This window comes from Melanotaenia boesemani, chromosome 15 (genome assembly GCF_017639745.1).
Source record: "Melanotaenia boesemani isolate fMelBoe1 chromosome 15, fMelBoe1.pri, whole genome shotgun sequence".
Classification (NCBI taxonomy): Eukaryota; Metazoa; Chordata; class Actinopteri; order Atheriniformes; family Melanotaeniidae; genus Melanotaenia; species Melanotaenia boesemani.
This window is the reverse complement of record NC_055696.1, coordinates 27,696,811-27,721,866: the sequence shown is the minus strand read 5'-3', so window position 1 is coordinate 27,721,866 and position 25,056 is coordinate 27,696,811. Positions and strand designations below refer to the sequence as shown.

The following is a 25,056-nucleotide window of genomic DNA, read 5'->3' as shown; positions in this document are numbered from 1 at the left end:
ATTTTTATTGCACCAATTATAAACAAACTATGTGGCAACAATTTTAGTGAAAAATTAAACTTTAAATTAGAATATATGATAAATAATGCAAAACAATACATTTACCATTCATTTTTGAGAAGTTAATGTAAATTATCAGGCTACAAAAGATGCTAAATTAGAGCCGTTTGGGAGCCAAAAAAGCCAGTGTTCTGTCAGTTTAGTATACATTGTCAGCATACCCATAGTGCAAACTGACGACTGCACCTAACCTTAACCCACCTGCGCATTAATTTCTACTACTGTGATGCGTATGCTAAACCGGTAGAACACCGGCTCTCTGAAAATAGCCGAACATCCCATCACTAGTATAGCTGTAAAGGAGGGATGTCGTGAGAAAGGCAAAAATTGATGAAAAGGTAACCCAAAAATGTTTAGAACAGCAAAAAATAATAAAATAAAATTTTAAATTTTAAAGTTTAATTTTATTAAGTCTAATTTGTTTTTTTGCTTTTTTTAATTAGGAGTCTGCAACACTTTTAACTTTTTAAACATTTATGTCCACACTCTTCATTAATAAACATTAATATCTGACGGTAAGCCAGCATGAGATCATCCAGCAGCAGCTTTGTACGTTTCATTTTCAGCCTGGTCATGAAACAGAGGCGATCCTTTTCTGCTCCGAATGCAGCTCTGATGCGTGAGGACCAAGGATGGAGGAGGGGTCTGCGCAGCATCCATTGAAGAGTAAACTATATGCTCTTTCACGTCAGTCTCCAAAAGTCTCCAATATCACCAGAAAAAGTCGCTAGATTTGTCGCTAGATTTGTAACTAGATGCTTCTTGGAAAAAAAAAGAAAAAGTTGCTAGAGACAAGTGAAAACTCGCTAAATATAGCAACAAAGTTGCTAAGTTAAGCTAAGCTAAGAACTAAGCTAAGTTGGCAACACTGAGTACAACTAGCTGCCGACTGTAAAAGGGGTGCGCCCTTGTTATTTAAGCAGCTTAATGAAGCCTTGGCCTTGCGTTCACCCCCTGGTGGTTGGCAGAGAATGGTTGAGAATGGTGTGATCAGAGATGCATGCAGCAGAGCCAAGCAGAGCTCGCATTTTGAATGTAAATATCGTTGATAATCAGGTTTATTTAATTGTGGCCACCAAAATCGTGATCACGATCAAAATCCTATTAATTGTGCAGCCCCACTGAGCAGCAAAATATACTTCACTGTTACTAGTGATAACTAGTTATTATGTACAACTGCTGCTTAGCTGTATATTGTTCACAAACCTACTCAATCTTACAATGTACAGTACAATGCACTGTTTCTACTAACTGAATTATACACTGAGGGGAAAAGGCAAACTTTTTCAGCATGTACGGTAAACCCATTATAAAGACAATACATAATATTCACATGTTGACATCAATTTTCCAGTAATTTAATGCATTTTTCTGTGCATATTTTAAGAATTTTTTTATATATATATATACACTACCGTTCAAAAGTTTGGGGTCACTTCCCTATTGAATCCCATGGCAAAGTGACCCCAAACTTTTGAACGGTAGGGTATAACAGATGTTCTTTATTAGTGTGTTGTGGAGCTTAGTCTGCTTTGCAGCATCTGTTGGGGCAGCAGAACCAGAACCAGAGATTTAAATAAACTGAACAAACTGGGGACTGATCTGGAGGTGATTCTCCAGGGAAGAATTCCACACAATCTGTACAACATCCTCTACACAACACAGTGAGGAAACAACAAAGTGTGTTCAGCCAGAGGCTTCTTCGAGTTCACTGTAACAGAAAGGCACAGAAGGTCATTCCTGCCAGCAGCCATCATCCTCCAGAACAAGACTTTAGCTGATAATTATTTTTTGCTTTTTCAAAAACAAACAAACAGAAAAAAAAACAAAAAAGAAAAAAAAAAAATTTCAAAGAAAAATGTACTACAACATTATAATTCCTCCCTGGGGATAAATAAAGTGTTTTTAATTGATTTTTATTCATTCACTAAAATCTGACTCTGTGTTCATGGGAGATTTTATCTGGTTTTATGAACAGAGCCCACAAACATATTTTATGAAAAAAAATTAAGAAGCCATTTTAACCTTCTATCCACTCCCAAGCTGCTCTACATAGATTGAAACACACATACATACAAAATTACTATACGGTTTTGTGGTCTCAGTGTTACTTCTCATTTTTCACAAAATCAAGACCTAGAAAGTCTAGAAAGTGAGAATCACATGAGAAAGAGTGAATTAAGATACTGGCCTGAAGATGGAATGATGGAGGATGAGGGTGAAGAGCAGGTGAGAAGGTTGTTGGACTCACTTTATGGGGATTTCATCAGTATAACTGTCAGGAGAATAAAGAACTAGCTGATTTTCGCCAGAAAAATGAGGTCTTCATGACAATGAACTAAGAGGAAAAGTCCCACAAGACAGTTCATATATAATATAGAGTGGCTGCACACAGCAGAAAGATATTCCCTGCTAGATATGACATTTTTGTGTGTTGTTAAGCTGCCAGAGCATTCTACCATGAGAGACACTACGCCTCAGTGATGAGATAGCGGTGGTGATCCAGAATAGATCCAGTCTTACAGGAAATAACTGACATGGAGCCATTCGATCTTTAGTTGAAGTCAGAAATGACTCCAGGTTGAGGCCTCATTTACAGTATAGCCAAGCAAAATATCACAAACTGTAATTGGCCATTTTGGAAGCAGCTTTCACTTTTGTTGAATGTTCTCCAGGCACAATGATGTTTCGTCCATGCATGACAAAAGGAAGCTCTCTCCAAATGACAAAGTAGGACAACATCTGGTGCGTAAAACAAGCAGACACAATTCACATGCTTTTTCTCTTCCTTCTACCCACAAAACCATGTAAAGTGAGGCATCATTCTTCCATAATTGCCTGTCACACAGCCACAAAGCTGTATGTATGTGGGATTTTATTTTATTTTTTTACATTGCACAAATTCTCAGGGTGATCAGGCAGCAGGTTGAATAGACATGTCCTAAAATTCTTCTAAAAAATGGGATCAGGCATGTCCTTAAGCCTGTGAATTGATATGTTTGTCCATGCTTAACCTGTGCATTCCTTTTTTTATTGGATGAAACAGGACTGAGCCATTCTGATGGGGATGAGGGAGTGTGTGTGTGTGTGTGTGTGTGTGTGTGTGCATGTGAGAGGGAGGGGGATTATCAAATCACTTCAGGTTGTGGCCAGAGGGTTTCCTATTTTTCAAGAACAAATACAGTGAATCTATTTTCCTATTTTTGTTTGGGTGAAAGGGGTAACTTATGCTCTAGTGGCACAGCTGAAATCCCCTACTGCCTTTCTGGTATTTGGATGCTAGCAAACTACAAATGTAGTCTTGCACATGAAAGATGTGGCTGGAACCAGTGAGGGATCGATAAATTATACTGCGGAGGAAGTCTATTTATTATCACATCACCAGATTCCCCATTTCCCTCTCAGTTAGCTGTAGGCACGAGTCCATTTTTGCACTACTGGGGAATCATGAGAATGATAAATCTGACAGTACTTTAGCTGAGCTGTGTATTACAGCCTGCAGGACGAGCAATGAATTGCTGATTAGACTGGGATGCTGTTCATTTGATTTCTTGCGTGTTCACTTTTACAAGGACATTAAGTTGTGTTTGTGTCTGTAACGGGACTCATTTGTACAGTTCTGGCAAGGAAGCTAAATATACGTATCTGTCTACCTGATTCTTTCCCCCCCAAAAACACAAAACAGCCACCCTGTAAGTGTGATTTTTTATTAGGTCATGAAACGAAGTCCCCATGCGGGTGACTTGTAAAGCTGCTGATAGATACTCTGTCCGAGGTAAGCTGATTAAATCATTTAAATTTGCCTTTAGCTCGTCACTGTGTGCAGGATGTTCACAGCCTCTCAGGATAATTTTAAAGTCATGACTAGCCATATAATTTACATACGTGCTATTTTTTGCACATTTGTTTCCATAAGAGACCACAGATATATACTTACATAAGTGTAAGTGCAGGAAGTAAGTGCAGAGATACAGGTCTGCTCATATATCCAACAACTCATGCAGAAGAAGTTTGGATGTTAATGAAGGGAGAAAAATCATAAGCTTCATACCTAAACAGCATTATTGTCTACTGTAAAACCCCAGAGTAAAAGAAATCTCTTTTGCTTATCTGTGGGTATTGTATTAATTAAAGCCAAACATATATAAATTTAATAGAGCACAGCTGAGATGAAGAATCCATTCAGCCTGAGCTGAAGGTAGTGAGTTCTGATAGTGGCTAATCAGTTCTGTAATCTTCTGTTTGTTTGTTTGTTTGGACTAAAACAAGTCAATGATACTTGTTTTATAGAGTTATTAATTGATTTTTAACGTCAGAATAATGACATGTATTATATAAATGACATGTATTCAATAAACTGAAGAGAAAACCCACAATTTTTTTCTCTCAAGCTCTCAAAATTAACTTGCTGCAGCTCTTTTTTTAATACACACTCACTGGCCGCCCTCAGGCACCTGGTTGGGCCAGTTTTCCCCTCAGAACTGCCTTAATTCTAGGTGTCATAGATTCAACAAGGTGTTGGAAACTTTCCTCAGAGATTTTGCTTCATATTGACATGACAGCATCACACAGTTGCTGCAGGTTTGTCGGCTGCATCCATGATGAGAATCTCCTGTTCCACCACATCCCAAAGCTGCTCTACTGGACTGAGATCTGATGACTTTGGAGTCCAATAAACTTATTGTCATGTTCAAGGCAAGTTTATATGTTTATTTCATGTAGAAGGTCAAGGTACTTTACATAAAACATTAAAGGCACTAAGCGGGATGCAGGAAGCATTAAAAAGTACATTAAAAAATATAGAAAATAAATAAAACTTAGTAAAAAAAAAAAAAAAAAAAAAGCTAAAATAAAATAGATAAAATGCAAGAAATAAGTTCCAGTTTGGGGAATTTAACTGTTGTTTTGATAAAAGGCAGCAAATAGAAACGTTTTAACCCTGATGTAAAACTGCTGAGAGGTTCAGCAGACCTGCAGTTTTCTGGGAGTTTGTTCCACATGTGAGGAGCATAAAAGCTGAACGCTGCCTCTCCACGTTTAGTTCTGACTCTGGGAACAGAAAGTAGACTTGACCCTGATGACCTGAGGATCTGGTTGGTTCATAACGAACCAGAAGATCCTGAATGTATTTTGGTCCTAAACCTTTCAGGGCTTTGTGGAATGATTTTGAAGTCAATTTGTTGACAGACAGGAAGCAATGTAAAGAACTGAGGACTGGAGTTATATGATCTACTTTCTTAGTCTTAGTGAGGACTCGAGCAGCTGGACTTTTTAGGGAGACCTGTAAGGACAGCATTACAGTAGTCCAGTCTACTAAAGATAAATGCATGGACAAGTTTTTCTAAATCCTCCTGAGTCATCAGTCCTCCAAACCTCAATTATGTTCTTTAAATGAAAATAGGCTGACTTCACAACTGTCTTAATATAACTGCTAAAATTCAGGTCTGAGACCATGACTACTCCCATTTTGAACTTACCTGTTTGAAGCTGAGTGCTGACTTGTAATCTTTTTTCATGTTTAAAAGGAAATTATGGCACACCCAATCATTTATTTGACTGATGCAGTTGATGGAGTTTGGATCAGACTATAGTCTCCTGGTAAGATGGTTATGTAGATTTGTGCATCATCAGCATAACTGTGGTAACATATTTTGTTATTCTCATAATTTGAGCGAGTGGCAGCATGTTGATGTTGAACAGCAGTGGCCCCAGGATGGAGCCTTGGGGAATCCCACAGGTTATTTTGGCTCGCTCAGATTTATAGTTAGCTACAGACACAAAGTAGACCCTGTCTTTTAAATAGAACTCAAACTAATTACTGCAGCGCCAGAAAGTCCAACCTAGTTTTTCAGCCGGTCTTGTAAGATGTTACGGTTGACTGTGTCAAATGCAGCACTGAGATCTAGTAGAACTAAGACTGAAATATTTCTGCTATTTGTGCGGATATAAGAGGATGTTATTAAAGACCTTAAATAGAGCAGTCTCAGTGCTATGGTGTTGCTGAAAACCCAACTGGTAGACATCAAAAGAGTTATTTATTTGTGACATGGTGCTTTGTAACATGGTGCGTTATCCTGCTGGAAGTAGCCATCGGAAGATGCCACACTGTGTACATAAAACAATGGACATGGTCAGCAATGATACTCAGGTAGGCTGTGGTGGTTAAACCAGGCCACCTTGGCACTAAGGGCCCCAATAGGTGGACTTGATAAAGTGGCTGTGAATGTAAAACTCTTTGCAATGTGTTTTATACTTTCACAAATAAAAACTAAAAAGAGCTACAGTGACTTTTTGTGTATTTGTTTTTAGTTTTTAGTGCTCTTTAGGGCTGTGGTGTCTGTCCAAACGCAGACTAAAGGAAGCTGAATGTTGCATCAAGAGATATGATACTAGGTTTTCATCATCTTTTTACAGTGTAAACCAGCAGTACTGTAGTGAATTTCTTTTTCTATACAATCCACGCGGGTCCACTGAAAAGGGAAAAACACATGAGTTGGACAGCACTGTGTGTCACATCTCTGTCCATTTGCTTGGTACCCTGCAGTTCCTTTATGCTCTGTTCTCCATTCTCCTTTGTGCATTTTACGAGGGCTCGGAGTGCATAAGTTTGTGTTTTACTCATGCAATAGTTCATATGTTAAGCTTGCCTAAATCACATGCTTGCACATCCTATGAGGGTAAAGGGATGGATGGGAGGATAGATGGACAACGTGGGGCCAGTAAGAGTGTTGCAGATAGCACACAGAATGGTCTCTGGGAATGCTGTTTCTCTGCATGTTGCCCTTACAAACCTCCTTCCTCTATGATCATACTGCTACAACCAAAATGTGGAAAGTTTAACATGTTTTTATTTCAATCAAATAAGCAGAATTTATCCTTTAGATTCTGACTGCCTGATAACTAAAAAGCCTATATTCTCAGCTTACTAAACACTGTTGTCATGTCTTTCTTTATGTAATTACTCCCACATACAGAGCACCAAGCCTCATTAACCTTGTGGCAGGAAGCACCTGGACCGTGTTTAAAAGCCCTGCTCCTCTGTGCCTCCATTGGCTGCTTCAGTCTTCTTGCCCCAAAAGCATCAATTTCAATTAAAGCAATCATTGTTTAATAATAGCTTCTTCCTGGTGCTCAACAGAAATATTGTATGTACTTTAGTTCCACTGTAGGAAATATAAATTCAAATCCTACAGTCTTTTTCTTGTTGGCATAATTAAAAATATATATGTTGTACTTTAAATAAATATCTCTGCTCTATAACAGCCAATCAGAAAAGTGGATCTAATGTAAATTATTTCTGCGGACTCCTACTGTTGCTCTGCCTCTGTTGCTTGTTAATTATTTGTGGGCTTGTTTCATTATACTTCTTAAATTAAATCATCATCACAAATTTCCGGGGATATCGGTGGGGGTGGAGATGGTAGACCATCACCACAGACCTTGAAACAAACATGAATTAAATGAACAAAGCTGATAGGCAGAACATGAGGTCAGTGGATAAAAAAAAAAACAACTTATCAGTGAATGTACAGGGCTTTGATAAAACATCCATCAGCCTTGAACATTTTCATGTGTTCAGTAGCAGCACAGATGCTTTATTTCATTCTTCAGAGCATCAGTCGCCAGTCTGTTGAGCTGCATTCTGTTGTTGGACTGTTTTATAAAAGATTAACTTGTTTATTGTTAGGGTCCTTTGTCCTCCAGTCTGGCCATATTTTTTATAAAGGGAGTACATTATAGGGTATTTTGTTTAATTTCTGATTTTAATCAGATTAATATTTTTTAGTGTGAGCCACAGGCCCAATCTGTATTTATTTTGTTTGTTTACATCTTTATACCGTGGATTTGGACCAAAACACATTTTTTTCTGAATCTTGGTGTATTTATATTCATAAAAGTATAGAAATGAAAACTATAATTCTGAGCTGCTGGGAAACAGAAACTCTGATATGTTATATGTGCAGGGAACAAACATGTTTTTATGAGGTATTTAACTATTTAGCTGCCTGTATTTAATTAGTCTTTATGGTTTGTAAACCCACAAATTAAACCGGAAATGCAACAATTTCATAATCCTTCATTCCAGTTAATCTTAACTGAACTGAGCATTAAGATTAGCTTGGAAAGCTGTTTACAAAAGTGGTCAAAAAAAAGCAAAATCTGCAATATATTTGAAATAATATTAATTTCTGCACATGCCGGAAGTCTTTTTTAGTAAAAACATTAGACTTTAAGTAGTTTTGCAAAGCCAATTTAGCTCATTAAATGCAGAACGCCATCTCTGAACACACAACTGACCCAAACAGCAGCAGAAGACCACGCCGAGTGCCTCCTGTCAGCTAAGAACAGGAAACTGAGGCTACAATTCACACAGACTCACCAACATTAGACAATAGAAGATATTATAGAATAGAAACGTTGCTGGTCTGATGAGTCTCCATTTCAGCTCCACATTCAGATGCTAGACTCAAAATTTGGTGGCAACATCATGAAAACTTGGATCCGATCCTGCCTTGGATCAGCGCTTCAGGCTGCTGTTGGTGTACTGATGTTGAATTTATGCTTCGAAAATTAGGGCCGTTCTGATGGCCTTAAGGGGGTCCAACACAGTACTAGCAAGATAGACCTAATAAGATAAATCCTTTAGTCATTGCACCGAACTTGAGTTACAAGCCTAAATAGTAACCAGTAGTTAATTCTAATTGATTATTATTGATCTGATTATGTATTTTTGTTTGTTTGTTTTTTTTTCAGAATGGGTTCTTGAGTCAAATACAGTCAAAACCCCATGCTCTTCCTAACCTTAGCTAGTCCAGTCCAGGACCTTCATATGATCACTGACTTAACTATAAGACTGAGGCATAAATACATCTGGTGGCAACAAAGAAAAACCAACCTGATCCTGCAAAAATATGAAGGAGTCAACCACAGACACATATCTCAGACGAATATAATTCTTTTAATAATAATAATAATAATAATAATAATATGGTAATGTTCAATATAGAACAACACAAGCGGTGCAAATTATAAACGTGAAACATGTTTTTTTTTTTTTAAATATATATTTGAAAGATTGTAACCCCCTGTTCCTTAAAATGGTTTGGTCCTCTTGAGTCTCACTTGAGAAAGGAAACCACGTCAATGTGTAAAAGCCAGTTAGTCATTTATCACACCACAAACACAAGGTTGGAATATGGAAAGTGGCATTTTTCCTGTTTTGTCCAAAATCGGCTTCTGTCTGGTTTTCAATCAAGGTGTATAATCAGCCGTATATCAGCGGCACATCACGGTACTGTGATGTACATCAGCACAAAGCTGCTCTTCTGAGCATTCAGAAACCATTTGAATTACATCAATAGTGTAAATGGTCAAAGAGTTACAGTAGAGCTGTCAATCTGCTGTCTTTTAAAGTCAAAGATTGCTCAGTTTTTTCTGTTAAAAAAAGGTTATAAGACATTGTTCTGCTTCTTTGGGAAAAATTAATCTTGGACAATTATGCATATTAGCCTCACTTTAGTTTAACCGTGGGCGTGTGCTATTGACCATATCCCCTGTATGGGTACATTTGTGTATGTGTGTGTGTGTGTGCGTGCGTGCGGCTGTGTGAAATATTCTGGTGAGTGTTTCTATTATTATGTATTCCAACTTTGTTTTGTTTTATATGCATAAATGTTATGTTATCATGTAAAGCACTTTGTGTTGCATGTGGCATGAAAGGTGCTTTATAAATAAAGTTTGATTTGATGATTTGATTTAGATATCCAGTAATTTTTTAGTGCACCAAAACGCCAAGTTAAGAGCCCAGTAAAATTAAGCCATTGTGATAAAGATGCCCATAAGAAAGAAATTAAATGCTTATGAAAATGTTTCATCATGGTTTCATTGGGTAAAGTCAAGTCAGCTGAGAACAGAGAGCCAGCTTTAGTTTATCACAGATACAGGCAGATTGATCAGACAGCATACAGCAGATAAATCGAGAAATGGATGGTTAAAACATTTTATTTATAGACCTGTTATAATTAAACATATAAGAGCTGTGCTGCATTTTTAAGTTGCCATATTTTGTGGCATAGTTGTAATATCTTGTATTTTTGTTTGTTACACAACAATAAATTTTAATTTTTGAAGAGTAATTTGATGTTATTGGATTTTTCCAGAAAGTATTTCCTTTATAGTTTTGGAACTTAGACTGGGCTTTAATTTCTTGTAAAGCTCCTTTGATAGACTATAGTGTAAATTAGAGCGGGGTGCAAAGAATTTTTGTTAGATGTGGTCATAAAGTTGTCTCATTATTATTTATTATTTAATATTAACCTGTATTTATACAGGCAGTCCCATTGAGACATGAAGTCTAATTTAGAAGAGAGGCTTGTTTACAGAACACGCATGTCTTTGGATGCCCTCCACCCAATACATAGTTGATATTGCTAGTTGAAAATAGGAAAACCAGAATATAGAATATGGACTAATACAGAAGAATGCTAGAACGTCTGTCATTATTTCTAATAACATTATTTAACATGCTGAGGGCTCAACCCTGCAAGGCAAGTTGCAAATGAGAGAGAGCTATGTTGCCTCCTTTTCGCTTACAGGGTCAACCCTTTGTAGGGTTGAAATAAATTTTATTTAGTTAAATCTTTGTTGAGAAAAATATTAAGCAGACGACACATTCCTGCAACATTTTAATCCTTTTTTATCACAGCGTTGAAGTCTTGTTTAAATCTCAATTTATTCCTATTTAATTATTTAACTTATTGAATTAATTATTTAGTTATTTTAAAAAAAAAGTCAGTGCAGATTGTAAAAACACAGATAAAAATAAGTAAATAACCATAACATTTAACTGGTTTAAATGGTAATTGTGAGCTTTGTTGGTGGAAACAAAGGACAATCAAATAATTATAACTTAACAGTTACACAATGACTTACACGCAACCAGTGTTAATGGATTTATTTATTTATCTGTTTATTTAAAAGTGGCCATGTACAGTTTAAGCTAAATGTCACTGCTTGATGCACCATACCAGACAATGACTTCGAGCTAATTAGTAAATGTAGTAATGAAAGCTGAAAACGTCTCGGTTGGGGAGGGATGCACTCCTGAGTCCATGCTGGCTGACTGCATTCAGGGTTGCCAGTTCAGAGGTTTCTTTCCTGTGACTCAGAGAGCCTCCAGGAGTGGGTGATGAAGGAGGCGGGTGTGATCATCACCACTCTCAAGATGACAGCACTGCTTATGAGCACAAATCCGCTTCCTCTGTGTAAAGATGTACTGTGGGCTTTCGGCTTTTTCAACCATAACTAACTGTTTTCTTTTTTTCTCCCTCTTTTCTTCCCCATGCTGTTGACCTCTGCTGACTGATGGCCCTCTCACATAGGTAAGTCATAGACATGCAATCATTTTCAGCCTACTGCCCACTTGCTTGAAACATCTTTATGAGGAGATCCATAATAGCCCAGATGACCTCCACAAAGAGTCTATACACACGCATATACTGCTGATCAACCTCAATAGATAATGACCTAAAGTACATGTATATTTAATAGAACACTGGGATAAATTATAGAACCATGCCTATATAATTAGTGAAAGCAGTGACAGGATTGTTTTGCTGGAACATGTCTAATAAGTGGCGGTGCGTTTGATGGGGAGGCTGTGACTAAGAAAAGCTCAGAGGCGCAGGGTCAGGCCATTGCTCTCGTACCGTGTCTTCATGGGCCACAGGGTCACATTTAATATTCATCATCACTCTGGAGACAGCAGAGAACATCTCCTCATTCCTCTGTGTGTCAGAACAAAATGAGCTCAGTATGTCACAGTCACTCTGCTCAGGAGCTGCTCATCATCCAGCATGAACTCCTGATGAATGAACAAATATGCTGTTTAATGCACTAAGCTGCATTATCTATCAAGTCGTGGATTAAATACGTCTTCATATTTTAGATTGCAAAGAAGATGGAAATGACTAAGAAAGGAGACATGAAATTGCTTCCATTATGTAATTTCTTCCCTCCTTTTTATGCTTAATGAAGGTTAAAAGGGCATGATGGCCGATGGACTGTTCAATAAAAAGTAGAAAGAAAGAACCCCCAACTTTCTGTCCTCAAAAGGCTTTGCAGATTACAGGAAGTGGAAAGCTTTTAGTGGTCACACACACAGCAAAAATATGTAAATACAAAAAACATATCTTTACACTGAAAATGAAACAGGAAGGTGAATTCACTAAATTATAGTCAAGTTTTCCTAAGAATATACACCTCTAGTAATTTCAGTACATGAAAAAAAAATCAACAGTGGCCTTGCAGGTACAGAAACAACAATCATGCGCTGCGTTGGACACAGACTAATGGAGTTCTCGAAACATCTAGATGTATGATAAAGCACAATCACAGTGGGCACTAACAATGTTCTTTAGCCTCTACAAACTAAACATAAGTGCACTATGCACACACACACAAAAAAAAATAATAATAATCTATTTGCTGAAGCAGGCAGGGACTCACACACAGACTTGTCTTAAACTCTTTAGTTATGAGGCCAGATTTTTACAGGAGATGGAGATGTGCTTATGTATTTGCATGTGTTTTTCTGTAGTGGTTCCTCTGACTATAATAAATACCTGCTGCTTCAAACAGCAGCATGATCCACAATATCTTCAAAGAAAGCAATTTGAAACAGGATTGTTCAAAATCTTTTATAGCTGCTGACAGCTCTGCCATCAGAGAGGTTAAAGAAAAAGTGGAGGGATGGAGGCTTTGAATCTTAATGTGACTCAGGGCACTGAAATGTGTCAAGCCGGATGTGAAATTCGGTGTGCTGTGATGAAGCAGGGTCACTGGTGGGCTGCTATATGATAAATGAAAAGCAATTAAGTTAAATCATAAACCTCATTTAAGGCCATCATTGCTCTTCTTTTGTTTTTTTGGGTTTTTTTTGTTTTTTTTGTTAGTTATTTCTGTTTGTTTGTTTTCCAGGTGTCCTCACATTACATTATCACAGAAGATGGGAGACAAACTCATTCGCAACATGTTTTAAATCTAATGTGGTTAAATTCATTTTGCACATTTATTTCATTTTTATGTTTTAAAAGAGACCAAATTCTTTTTCAAAATCTGTTTTACTTCAAGCCTGACTTGAGAACAATTGGTGTTTTTTGAAACTGCAATGAATAAAGGCAGCAAAGAAACATTAACATGGAGCTCTACATATTCTCCTCCTGTATTTATTGCCAGCTATCGCCATGAGCAAACACAGAGGAATTCAGGGAATAGTTGACAGCTGACCGGGAGACCAGCTGAACTGTGACATTGTTACGCCTCCCCACCATCATTACTGCCTTCCACCCACAGCTGATATTCTGTCATATTAGTTTTCTGCATCATGTTATAAATGTCAACCAGGCTTTTAATGGCGAGTGCTAATTTGCTGGCTTCTCTCCATTGTCTCCCCACCTAGTTCGATGTTGTTATGCAGTGATGCACCTGGTTTGGATTCAGATGAGGTAGAGTCTGAACCGAGCAGGTGGCTGTCAGTTATGGAGAAACTCTGCACTGTGATGTAGGTTTATTAATCAGTGGTTCTAAAACTTTTTCTACCATGCCACCCTTTGGAGCAATGAACATTCAAAATGAACAGAGGAAGGTTATCCATATAAAAGTATACTATAACCATATAAAACGTATAACTATTTAACTTACTATACTCATAACCAGAGTTTGGAAAGTTCAGTTTCAACATGAACTAGTTCAAAAGTTCACACATTTGAAAATGAACTAGTTCAGTTCATTGTTCACAATTCAAATTTTTTAAATAAGTTGACATTTCGAAAATTGAGGTAGTTCATTGTTCTCTTTTCCCAGTATGTTGCTGTGAGCTATTACCCTCAGAATACTGGCATTTTCCTAATGTTGCCTCCCACTCGTAGCCAGCTGCTGCTTTAACTCCTATGGTATAAAAACATGAGGAAATGCTTGCTTGAATGGCCTTTTTTTATGACGCATGCACGGTGCGCAACCCTGTGGTGGCTGGTATTGCCAGATTTGGTGTTTTTCACCTATATATTAAGGCACATTTACGATGGGTTTTAGCCAGGATTTTGCCTGGAAGGCTCCATGGGAAACTGGCACTCTCTTGAACAAAGTTCAACTGTGAGAGAATGCCATTCACAAACCCCAGAATGAGCGCGCTCACAATAATGTTCATCAGGCAGAAATACAGTATTTTCAGTTCACGTTCTCTCAAAATATGAACGAGTTCATAAACAGTCGTTTAATGAGCTCGTTCAGACACAACACTGCTCATAACATCGCAGACGTGGGGAAGATGTATTAAGAAACAAATTTTTTGAGCAAGATATCTGCCCTCTTTCATCCCAGTTACCTTTCTCCATATCTCTCTCTTTCTTTTTCTCTCTTTGATACATTTAGTCAGTCTTGGGCGGCGTCCGAATGTCCACCCTACTCCCTAACCCCTTGTTCACTACATAGGGCTGCACTATATAGCACACTACATAGTGCATTCATTCTTTCGGCGATTCGGACATGAAGCTGCCTATTTTTTCCTCGCCACAAACCACGTGACTACCAGCCGTCACCACGGCAACCACAACGTGCTTCAAGATGTCATTCCAAATCCAATCCAAAGTTGTGTGTAAATATTTTTATTTTTATTCCTTATGTTGTGTTTTATTCTTTGTCGCATATCTATTCAATAAAAAAATAATGTTTTTTTTCACCTCGTTGCACCATGTTTAGCTTCTGCCTGCAATACATTTTGGTCTATATTGACCGTCTAGTAACCAATTATGCTCACTACTTTTCAAGATGCGTTGTGGGTAATTTTAAGTGCCCTACTTTTTTCTCTGTGGACATTCAGACACGCCTACAAAATGGCGTGGCCCCTATGTAGGGCACTTTGTAGGGAGTAGGGTGGACATTCGGACATCTCTTTTCTGCAGTTCTTCTTCTTCAAAAAACAAATTGGTGCATTACTGCCACCAAGTGGTCTGGACTGCGGACCAGAATGTTTCCAAGAGCCCAAGTTTATAAAACATTAGTTTGTCTGCTACATTTTCCCAATGGCATGTGGGATTGTTTAAAGCAGATCAAAGAGCACCAGTGCCAATGTGGCCTAAGTGGGTCAAATATGGCCTGTCTTAAAATCAATTTTTTCTCAAGCCAATCTGTATTTTATTCTGGTCCACATAAGAATTATTTAATGTTTGAAGTATTGATACAGAAGATGACTTCGAAAGACCCTTAGAAAATCTGATTAATCATTGCTTAAAACTACAAAACAAATCAATGCAGTACATACAGTCTTGTTAGCTTGCTAGTTTCACAAACAATTTAAAAGACTCATTTGATGATAAATGATAAGAAACACATACTCTTTCACACAGTAGCCATCACACACACACACACACGCACACACACAAAGTATATAAAGTAATGTTTGCTAGCTTAGTTAGCTAGCAAGTGTTACCATTTCACACAGTAGTCATGAGTTAACCATCTCTAGCTAACTCTAGCTAACAGAGACATGGTTCTGGCCTCGGCTCCGTTCTGGAGTCTCAGAACCTCAGTGCTTTCTGGTGATCTGGCAGCATTCACACCCGTTTAACCAGAACCAATGTGAAAGGACTTTACTCCAAGGTATTAAACATAAACAGCTTGGAGAGTTGGTCCTGAAAGTTGATGGTTAAGTGGTCAGGCTCCATTATATACTACTGTTTCCTATGGGCAAAGGCCCACAGTTCACCTTCGTTGCCAGCCTGAGGACTTGAACCTGGGCCCTCCGAAATTTAAAATGACATGATAATAATAAAATATTTCTTTTTAAGGAATAGCTGGAATATAAAATTATAATTTTATATTTTTATTACGAGGGTGTAGCAAGAAAATAACCTCACTGGGTCACCTATTAATGTGCACCTACTAATGCAGCTGAGATTCTGTAAATCTTCCATGCTGTCTCAAGCCATCCATTTGTTTTTTCCCCAAAGGCAGCTGTATTAGGATTTATAATGCCTTTACCTTATGAAACATAAAACAGACTAACAAGAACAAATGTTAGGTTCACCGTTGCTTGAACGTTTCACTACACAGAGCTTTGTCAGAGAGAACAAAATGAAACGTGATGAATGCTGTCAGACAATTCCCTGGAGAAAACCATGTGGTTTCCAAACAAAGCATGATGCACGTCTCTCCCCTCAAGACACTCATAATTAAGTAGCAATATCGGAGCAGCTGTCTCTGTAAATGCATTTATTTTGAAACATATGAATTAGGTTTGCATTCTAGCAAGTGCACCGGGATGCCAAGTACATGGTTGCATAAGCAGCAGAAAAGATACACACTGCGTTGTGTGTTCTCTGTGCATCGTTTCTGCAGCCATATCGGCCTGCTAAATTAATCATATGGACAACAGTGTTATTTCTGTTCTCCTACAAATGGCTTTTGGGACGGTAGTTTGTGATTTTTACTGTTTTCAGAAGGTTTGTATGCTTTTCTAAGTTTCCTGACTTCTTTCTGTTTGCTGTGGATTGATTTTCAGCCATGGCTTTAACTTTCAGTAACGCTACAGTAAATTTATGTTAGTTAATGGAAATATTTCAACAATGTTCACGACTATGGTAAAATGTGTACTAGCAATCCTTCAGTTTGTAAGTTTGGTAACATTAACCAGCTTTTTTTCTTTTTTTTTCTATTTTTTGTAAATGATAAATGTGATGGCAAATTAAGAATTCACATGAGAAAATGATAAAACATACTTCCCTTTTCATTATATTATGACCAATAAATAAATAATAATCAGCCTCTCTCCAGCCTTTACACCTTCTAGACCTGTTGAATTATTTTCTAAGAGCCTTGTAATGGACTGGTGACCTGCCAGCGGTGACCTTACTGCCCTGCCAATTTGTATTTACCAAATCCTGTCGTACTAAATTTTAACCTTGAATGGTGTAACTTTATGTTTATGTAGTTTATTGTTCCAAAGTGCAAAATCTAGCCAAGAGACTTTTCAAATGAGTTACTGTGGCTTATTTATAAAATGTTGTGCCTAAAACCATGAATCATGTTGGATATTTTCTGCCTGGTGCTGCTAACTGGAGCAACAAACAGGCAAAGTATTGGCGGGAGAAGGAGTTAATAAAGGAGTATGTTCTCCATTTCTGTACATTCATTTGGCAAAAGACTCCAGGATACATTATTGAGTGCCAGGTCAAAGACAAATCTGAATCATTTGAAATACCACAGCACCAAGACTTTTAGCATTTTTCCATATTATGCTTTCTTGTTACATTTTAACAGACACATCATAAATTGTGTATGAATGTCACTATTCATATATTCACATTTTCTCTGCACTTCTTCTTTTTTACCTTGAAGCCAATAAGTGTTTCCTCACAGAGCCGAGCAAGGTGAGAAAAATAAAATCAGGGAGATAGAATGGTGTGTACAGAGCCTATGTGATCCCTGCTTGAGCAATCGGTTTGTTAAGCTCCAGTCTGCTATTGTCCAATACGACTTCTGCAGGAGGAGATGAGATGTATAATGTCAAAATCCACCAGAGGATAATCCTGTATCAGCTTCAGCAGCCATTTCTGCATTCTGTCGAGAGTCGCATGGTTTGATGCACTCCTCACACAGTCCAAAATCCACTTACATTTTATTAAAACATTTATAATGTATCAATCAGTTCAAAGGAATTTATTCTGTTGTTGGCTGAGAGGAAAAGTGACACATGCTGCATGATCAGTGTAGAGAAAACTGGTGAGATGTATGCCCTTTAAAAATCAGAGTAAAGTGATGCTGTACATCGTCTGTCATTAAACTTCTGATCAGCTTGGAGGACACTTATTCTGCATCACATTGTTTGACTCTGTAGGCCTAATTACAGCGACACACTGAGTGCATTGCTATTAGAAATGGTATTAGGTGTACTGCTATTGGAAAGTGGTTTTTCTTTATATTTGATCACAGACTGGGTAACATTAGGTGGTAACTGAATCAGTCATGAATGCACAAAGCCTGTATAAGTTCATTATATCTTATCTGGCCTCATCTCTACTTACCAGCCTCTCTATTTGTTACCATTTACCAGCAATTGTTATCTGATAATGAAGACTACTCAAGCAATATGATACTCAGCCAGAAACTGTTCTGTTATAGAATACCTGCACAATAATGGCAACTTAAGTGCAATTGTAATAAATCAGTGCTGCTCTGTCTGCAATCTGAACACCCTTCACTCCGTGGTATTGATTTTGTACAGTGTGTGGAGGGTATTTGTTTATTTGTGTCATTTATCCAGTGATCGTTTTCCAGGAAGATCATTTTGCGCTTGATGAATTTTTGTGTAAACATAACGGTGGCAGCTATCTGCAAAATGCTTTTACCAACTCCACTGCAGCAGTGAAGTAAGTGTTCATCACACAAAGCGGTCTTTGGGCAGAGGATGAGTGGAGGCTGGCAAGGATTTTCTAAGATGGGTGTACTGTTCTCAAAGTACTTAAAGCATATTGGATTTGACTTTGCAGAGGGTATTAGAATTTGGCTTTGTCAAGTTTTACCAACAAAATGGATGAAGGTTGTTTTGAATTTTACACTATATTTGCTATATTTTATTATATTTGTTTTGAGATTAACAGAATTGATCTCTAGGGGGAGGTTTAAGTCGATTATGAGGGCTTGAGAGGGAACTCCCCTGGTCAGTGTAACTGCATCTAAACTCCTCTGTATAGTTCATTCTTGGCTGTATTCCATATAGTCTGCTTTAGCAGCTGTATCTGATTTATTGTTTTGTGGTACTTTATAAACACGTGGATGTTCTGCCTTCTTGGCTCGGTCACTCTTGGAAAAGACATTTTAAATCTTGATGAGGTTTCATCTGCTGAAATGAAGAAGAAATTAAAACTGAAAACAACTTGTTCAACTTAAAAATGCTTTAACTTTTATTTTTCACAATCCTTTCTCACTGATTTAACTGCAGTATTACCTGTTAATTTACAGGTAAGGATAACATACAATGTACCGAGGACTGTTGTTGGCCCATGCAGGAAAAAGTTATGTGATTATTTTTAAAAATGCATTATAACAATAATGCATTTTAGTCCTAAATATGAGCTGTTTATTTATTTATTTGTTGTAACTCTAAGTGATATGATTACCACTTGCAGTGCAAGCTTTAAACAGTAAAGCATCATCTTGGAACAGAACCAAACTCGGCTTTAAAGTTGAACTGTGTTTGTTTCCTTTTGATATCAACACCATGAACCAACTCTATACTATATCTTGATTTAGACTGACATCAAGATAAAGATCCTGATAAAAAAATCTTTGTTTCCAATAGACGATCTCTACGTCTCTGCGTTGTTTAGATGTGTTTTAGCCCAAACCGTCAACATCTTCTAACTCTGAGTAGTTTTGAATTTAACTTTTGCATGGTCCACATCCCATGTGTAAATGATTGTGCTGCACATTACTGCTCCATCTGACTTCCCTACTAAAAGAGACTATATAACGACTTCTGTGCTTTCCTGCCCTAGACTTACACACAATACTATTATGATTCATATTTAAAGACACGAACAAACAACCTATAGTAGTTTTGACTGGAGGATTTGTTGAATGAAATAATAATTTTCATCATCATGTTTTATTTACATGTAGTTACTGTTTCCATTTAGTGAAGTGGCATTTCTACTTTACAGTTTGAATTTGTGACTTTACCCTGCAAACCTGTTTACTATGAAAGTATTGATCATATCACTTAATAAAGACATCTGAAGCAGGCAGAGCAGATTATTTAGGCTGTGGTATGGAGCTAGCCAACAAACCACAAACCACTGCTGATGACTCAGCTAGCAGCTTGCCAAGTGGCTTGGTGCCACCATTTCTCAGTTACAACATCCAAATTTAGATGTATTTTTGATAAAAACAGATTCTGATTTGTTTTCTTTACAAGTGGATTTCCATGGCAAAAAAAATTTAACTAAAATATGGTGTTGAGCTGGAGTCCTGAAAAGTTCCAGAGATGTTGGGAAGAGGGGGGCTGTGAGAACACAAATGTCTCCATCACTGGTCCTGGACTTCTTGTGGAGATTTTCCACCCAGCCAATGAATCTTCTGAACAGCTCTATATGAGACTATATGATAGCAGTAAATAGTCTGCATCATTTCCTACTACTGAGGGTGTTTGGTGGGCATGGACAATATTAAGAGTTGCCACTACATTTTTATTTCTATTTACCTGTTTACTGATTTTTTTTGTGCACTCTCAGACACATTATTACATACATTTCTGGAGCTGCCACTGTTCAGCAGCTTCCCGAGGCTGAGAAACCACTTCTCTACCTTTTCTTCCAGGACACATGACATTTCAGCTGAGTTTCACTTTGTGCACCTTTTCTCATGCTAGCAAGTGGATATCAACACACCAGCAGTTTTGAATGCACACCGTGTCTGATTCAGCAAAAAAAAGAAAAAAAAAGAGAGGACAAGAAAGAGAAAAACAGAAAAAGCAAGAGACAGGACACAAGTCAAGATAAGACTGTCTTTTACTGGCTGGAGAAAGCCTACGGTATAGGTAGGATTGCAAGATGGATGATGAAGTAGCCGGTAAAAAAATAACATGCCAAAGTTCCATAGTGCATCTTTAAGGGGCCTCACCCATTATTTTTGATGTTTTCAAGACAACATTGTTTGCCACAGTGTATTTTTTTTACATCAGATTTTGCATCCTCTGAGCTCCTCCCTCACATTTCCTGCTGTAAGAGAGCTTCTTCAGCTGACAACCTCCTGGGGTGTGAAGTGCTTGTGTGAACTGCCACTGCTGACAAAAGACCAGACCAAATTCTCCACATTGCTGAAAATCTCCTGTGTTTATGGGTAAAACTGGCTCGAGAATAAAAAGATGTCGATCGCATTTTAGACTTTGCCAAAAGTCTTTAAACAGCCCTTTTGGGCTTTGAAAGTTAATGAAAAGAAACACTGATATCAGATCACAAACAGCTGCATCATCTTGTCAGAATCTTATGAGACCTCATTAAAACCATTTTGTCAATATCCTTGAACCATAACTCTAGAAATTCTTAGACTGCTAAATACTAAACGTTAGACCTTGTTTAGGTTGAACATGCTTCTTTTACTGACTCAAAAGATGCATTCAAATGTATTAAGTGACTCTTAAACTTTTGTTTTTTAAAAATGTTCTGAGAGGTTCAAGTCCGTACTAGACCATTGGTGACAGCACTCATTAATAAGAGGTGCTTAAGTCCTTAAGTACTTTGTTTCATTAACTTGTTTCTGCCAAACAATTCTCTAAATTGTGGCACCTGGCACTTGCCTTATTATAATATGTGGTTCACTTCAGCGAGGGGAAGGATATACTACATATCTATCATCACAGGGGAAGATGGTACTCCTGGTCCATTACTGTACACTCAGCATCAAGGATATCTTTTCTTCAGACCACATGTTTAACTCTGGAGTCTCCTGTTTCTGAAATGTGTACAGCCTTACCGATGGGAACATGACTCCAGGTCAAAAGCATACAGGAAGAAAAAAGGAAAACTCCTAAACACTGTAACCTGATCTATGCAAAGCATCATCAAGGATTCAACTGACCATTTCGAAATATAACACACATCCTCCTCTTCCCCAGACAGGCAGTGTATTGTCTGTTCCTCCTGCTCCACCCTCGCTTTGTCTTGGCTCTGTCCCAACACTCATCTCGATTAGCTGTCTACCTTGAAACTGCCTGTAGCCGGAGGCAGAGTCGACCAGAATCCATACAGCCATCATCTGCTGAAGGACGAGACTGAAAATGCATTTAATTTGCAATAAAACAAACAAAATGACAATACAAAAATATAAAAGACCAGCATTGATGCATCTGCCTCTATTAGCCATATTATGGGATTCAAAGCTTTGTTGTTATGCTGTTTTTATTGCTTTCCTCCATCTTCTTTGCTGTAATATTAGTACTCAAAGCTAGGAGGACCACTAGTTCACTGCTGGCCCAACCTCAGAGAGAAGTTCATCCATCCAATAAACCAGAGTTGATGAAGAAGAATGTACGAGTGTCTTATTTTATTAATTGAAAACTGCAGTGGCTATATCATGAGATGGACTACTACAGTCTTCTGTAAGTACATTCTAAAGCATGAACTTTATAAAACAATCAATGAAAACAATTTGCAAGTTGCCCTGGAGACCAAAATCCATCCATGCAATATGTTGTAAATGATCATATAAAGAAGAGGAACATTGAAACTGTGGATAAAATAATGATTTTACAAACCCAATTACCAAATAGTTGTTTAAAATGAAAATGTCTCAGTTTCCACATCTGATATGTCGTTCATGTTCTATTGGGAAAGATTTTTAAATAATTGTAATCTGTTTTAACTAGCATTTTACACAGTACCCCAGTGTTTTGGAATTGGAGTTATAAATGTGTCCAGTACATAATAATCACTGCCACTTTTCACATTTAAATGTGTCCTCTTCCTTGAAAAGGTCGTAGTTCAGAGGTGTAATGTATTGTGAGCGTTTCTTTTTTCTATTAAAGTCATGAGGTAAAAAGTTAGTGTCTCATGATTGAGGACAGAAAATTGTTGTTGGCCTTGTAGCTAAGGCTTTTAGTGCTGAGTAAGTAAAAGTTACAGTAGAAAGAAAAGCTGCAAGTATAAAACATAGTTTAGTCTGATCTGATTTTCAGACATAATGCTGATGCAAGCAAACTAAGAACACATCACATTTAAAAAGACTGCATTACATGCAAAATGGGGGATTTTATAAATACTTATACAGTTCAAGTCCAATCTATTTATCCCTTTTCAACACAGCATTGTCCATTACTAGACAATTTAGTGGAAATATTACTACTTAGTGATATTTTTATTCAGTTCTCTGAAAGTCTGAGGCCATAGATTGCTGTATTGCTCTACTGATTTTCATTATGTTGCAAAGCAACATGATTTTTGGGGGTTTAATGAATGTTATTCCCTTTTGGATAAAAATGTCTGACAGAGGGCTAAATGGGTACGTCGGGCATTCGTATCAGTTAACATAATGTCTAAATCCCAGAGGCACCAACTTTCGACCTGAGTCTGCACTGGGCCATGAGATGTCAGGCCTAATTTGCTCTGTCTGAATCCATTATTAGGTAAATTTGTCAACTCTCAAAAACCCTAGCACTGCCGGTAATAGTTCACCACGAATGGAAGAAATCAAACTTTTCTAGGCTAATGAATGTAACACTTTTTTTTGCTGTCAAACCATCTTGCCCTGCAGGTTTAGACACTGCTAATGGCTGTTCATAGCTATTTTTGACTTTACTTCTGTTGGTTCAGGGTTCTCTTTTGTGAGGGGGGATGCTAATAGGATGCCTGTCACTTCTGAAATGTGAAACTAAATCTATTTTTAGGTTACCTGTTTTGTACTTCCTTATCAGGCAATGTAAATTGCATCTTTGAAGATTGGGAGATTGTATCTTATCATCATGTTTGACAGTTACGTCTCGGCTTGGTTAGGATTGAACTGAAGGAAACAATCTGAATTCAGACTTTGCTGTGGTGCATTGAACCTCAAGCCCTCACTTTGCTGTTTCAGGAGAGAAGAGATGGATGCTTAATGGAATCTGGACTACAGTGTCCATGCTGAGAAAAGTGGCACATGTTTGGGCTTTTTTTTCCATGCACAATGAACAGTATTGAAACCAACAAGGGGGCTAGGCTTTTAAAATGTCACTGGTCTGTGGAAAAGTCAGCAAAATCTTGTCATGCGAAATAAGAGCTTAGGCTAAGAAAAGGATTGCATGCAAGTTTCCTTTAAGAAGATCAAAACAACATTTGTTCTGTTGACTTATTTATTTCTTTTCTGCAGGAAAGCATTTGACTTGTCTTTCTTCTATACCATCAGTGCTATTTACCAGCACAGTAAGCTTAATGGTACCGATGCCATTTAAACCAGAATTAGCGCTGCTGTGAAACGATAATGAAAAAAGATTTTATGTGAAGCAGGTTTTCTTCTACTCAGTAAAAGGATCAAAGGGCAAAATGAAGATTCAGCATACACGGAATATGACTTGGATATTAAATCGATAATTTTCTTATTTTGCATTTTGATAGTGTAGTTTTAACAACCGCTGTCTCTGCTGTTATGTTGTATGCTGATGTGTAATGATACTGAAGCCATTTAGTTGCAGTGCCATTATACCTGCAAAGTGCTTATCCTATGGCCCCTGCACAATGTTTGTTGATAAAGTATGGAAAAAAAGCAAAACATAAAATAATTGTATCTGTGTTACAAATACATATGTATTTTTTAAATAGAAAATGCACAATTTTCTAGATTTGAATAAGCACACCTTTTTGCATCACCATGAGGCCCATGTTGATTTTTCTTTAGGATCCGATACAAGTCATCTTTTAGACCTACAGTAGAAGAATTATGCATTTTTGTTGCATATGCTGCATCTCAACTAAACAGGCTGTGGAGATTTTTGCCCTTTCATTTTTAAGAAATATGATAACTTTAGGTCAATTCCACTCTCTGGAATAGAAAAACCTTTTCATTAATGAGAATATTTAGCCACTAAAATATGACCTTTTCATGAATGCCTCTCAAAAGGGCAAGATATAAGATATAAATCGTTTCACGTTAGTAACCTCAATACTTCAGGTCATGCAGATAAAAATGAAATGACTTAATTGGCTTGTACTCAGCAAAAATGGTTGTAGAAACACTTTTTTTTATCAGGTCAAAGAAAAATTAAAAATCATTCACATAGTTTAAGCAAAGAACATTGGATTTAGATGATGTGCTGCCCTGGATGGAGTTTTTACTTCTTAGTACACTCTGGACTTACTGTATATCACAAATAATAAACTCTTGTTTTATGCTCAGATGAAAGCCATATTCTGCTTCTCTTTAATCCATCTTTAAGATGCCCTTGATCTATTATTGACCTCTAACTGCTGCAAG

The 25,056-nt window shown here is 37.5% G+C and overlaps 1 protein-coding gene and 1 long non-coding RNA gene across 2 annotated transcripts in view; one reads left to right on the top strand and one right to left on the bottom strand.

Annotated features, from left to right (window-relative positions):
- The window catches only part of tmem132e (transmembrane protein 132E), a 505,320-nt gene that overhangs the window by 242,569 nt on the left and 237,695 nt on the right, over nt 1–25,056 (top strand). The gene's annotated exons all lie outside the window — the stretch shown is intronic.
- LOC121654235 lies at nt 14,822–24,332 on the bottom strand. The gene is made up of 3 exons (XR_006012923.1): nt 24,320–24,332; nt 21,021–21,024; nt 14,822–15,007 (listed from the first exon to the last, which is right to left on the bottom strand). It is a non-coding gene; the product is annotated as an uncharacterized LOC121654235 (long non-coding RNA).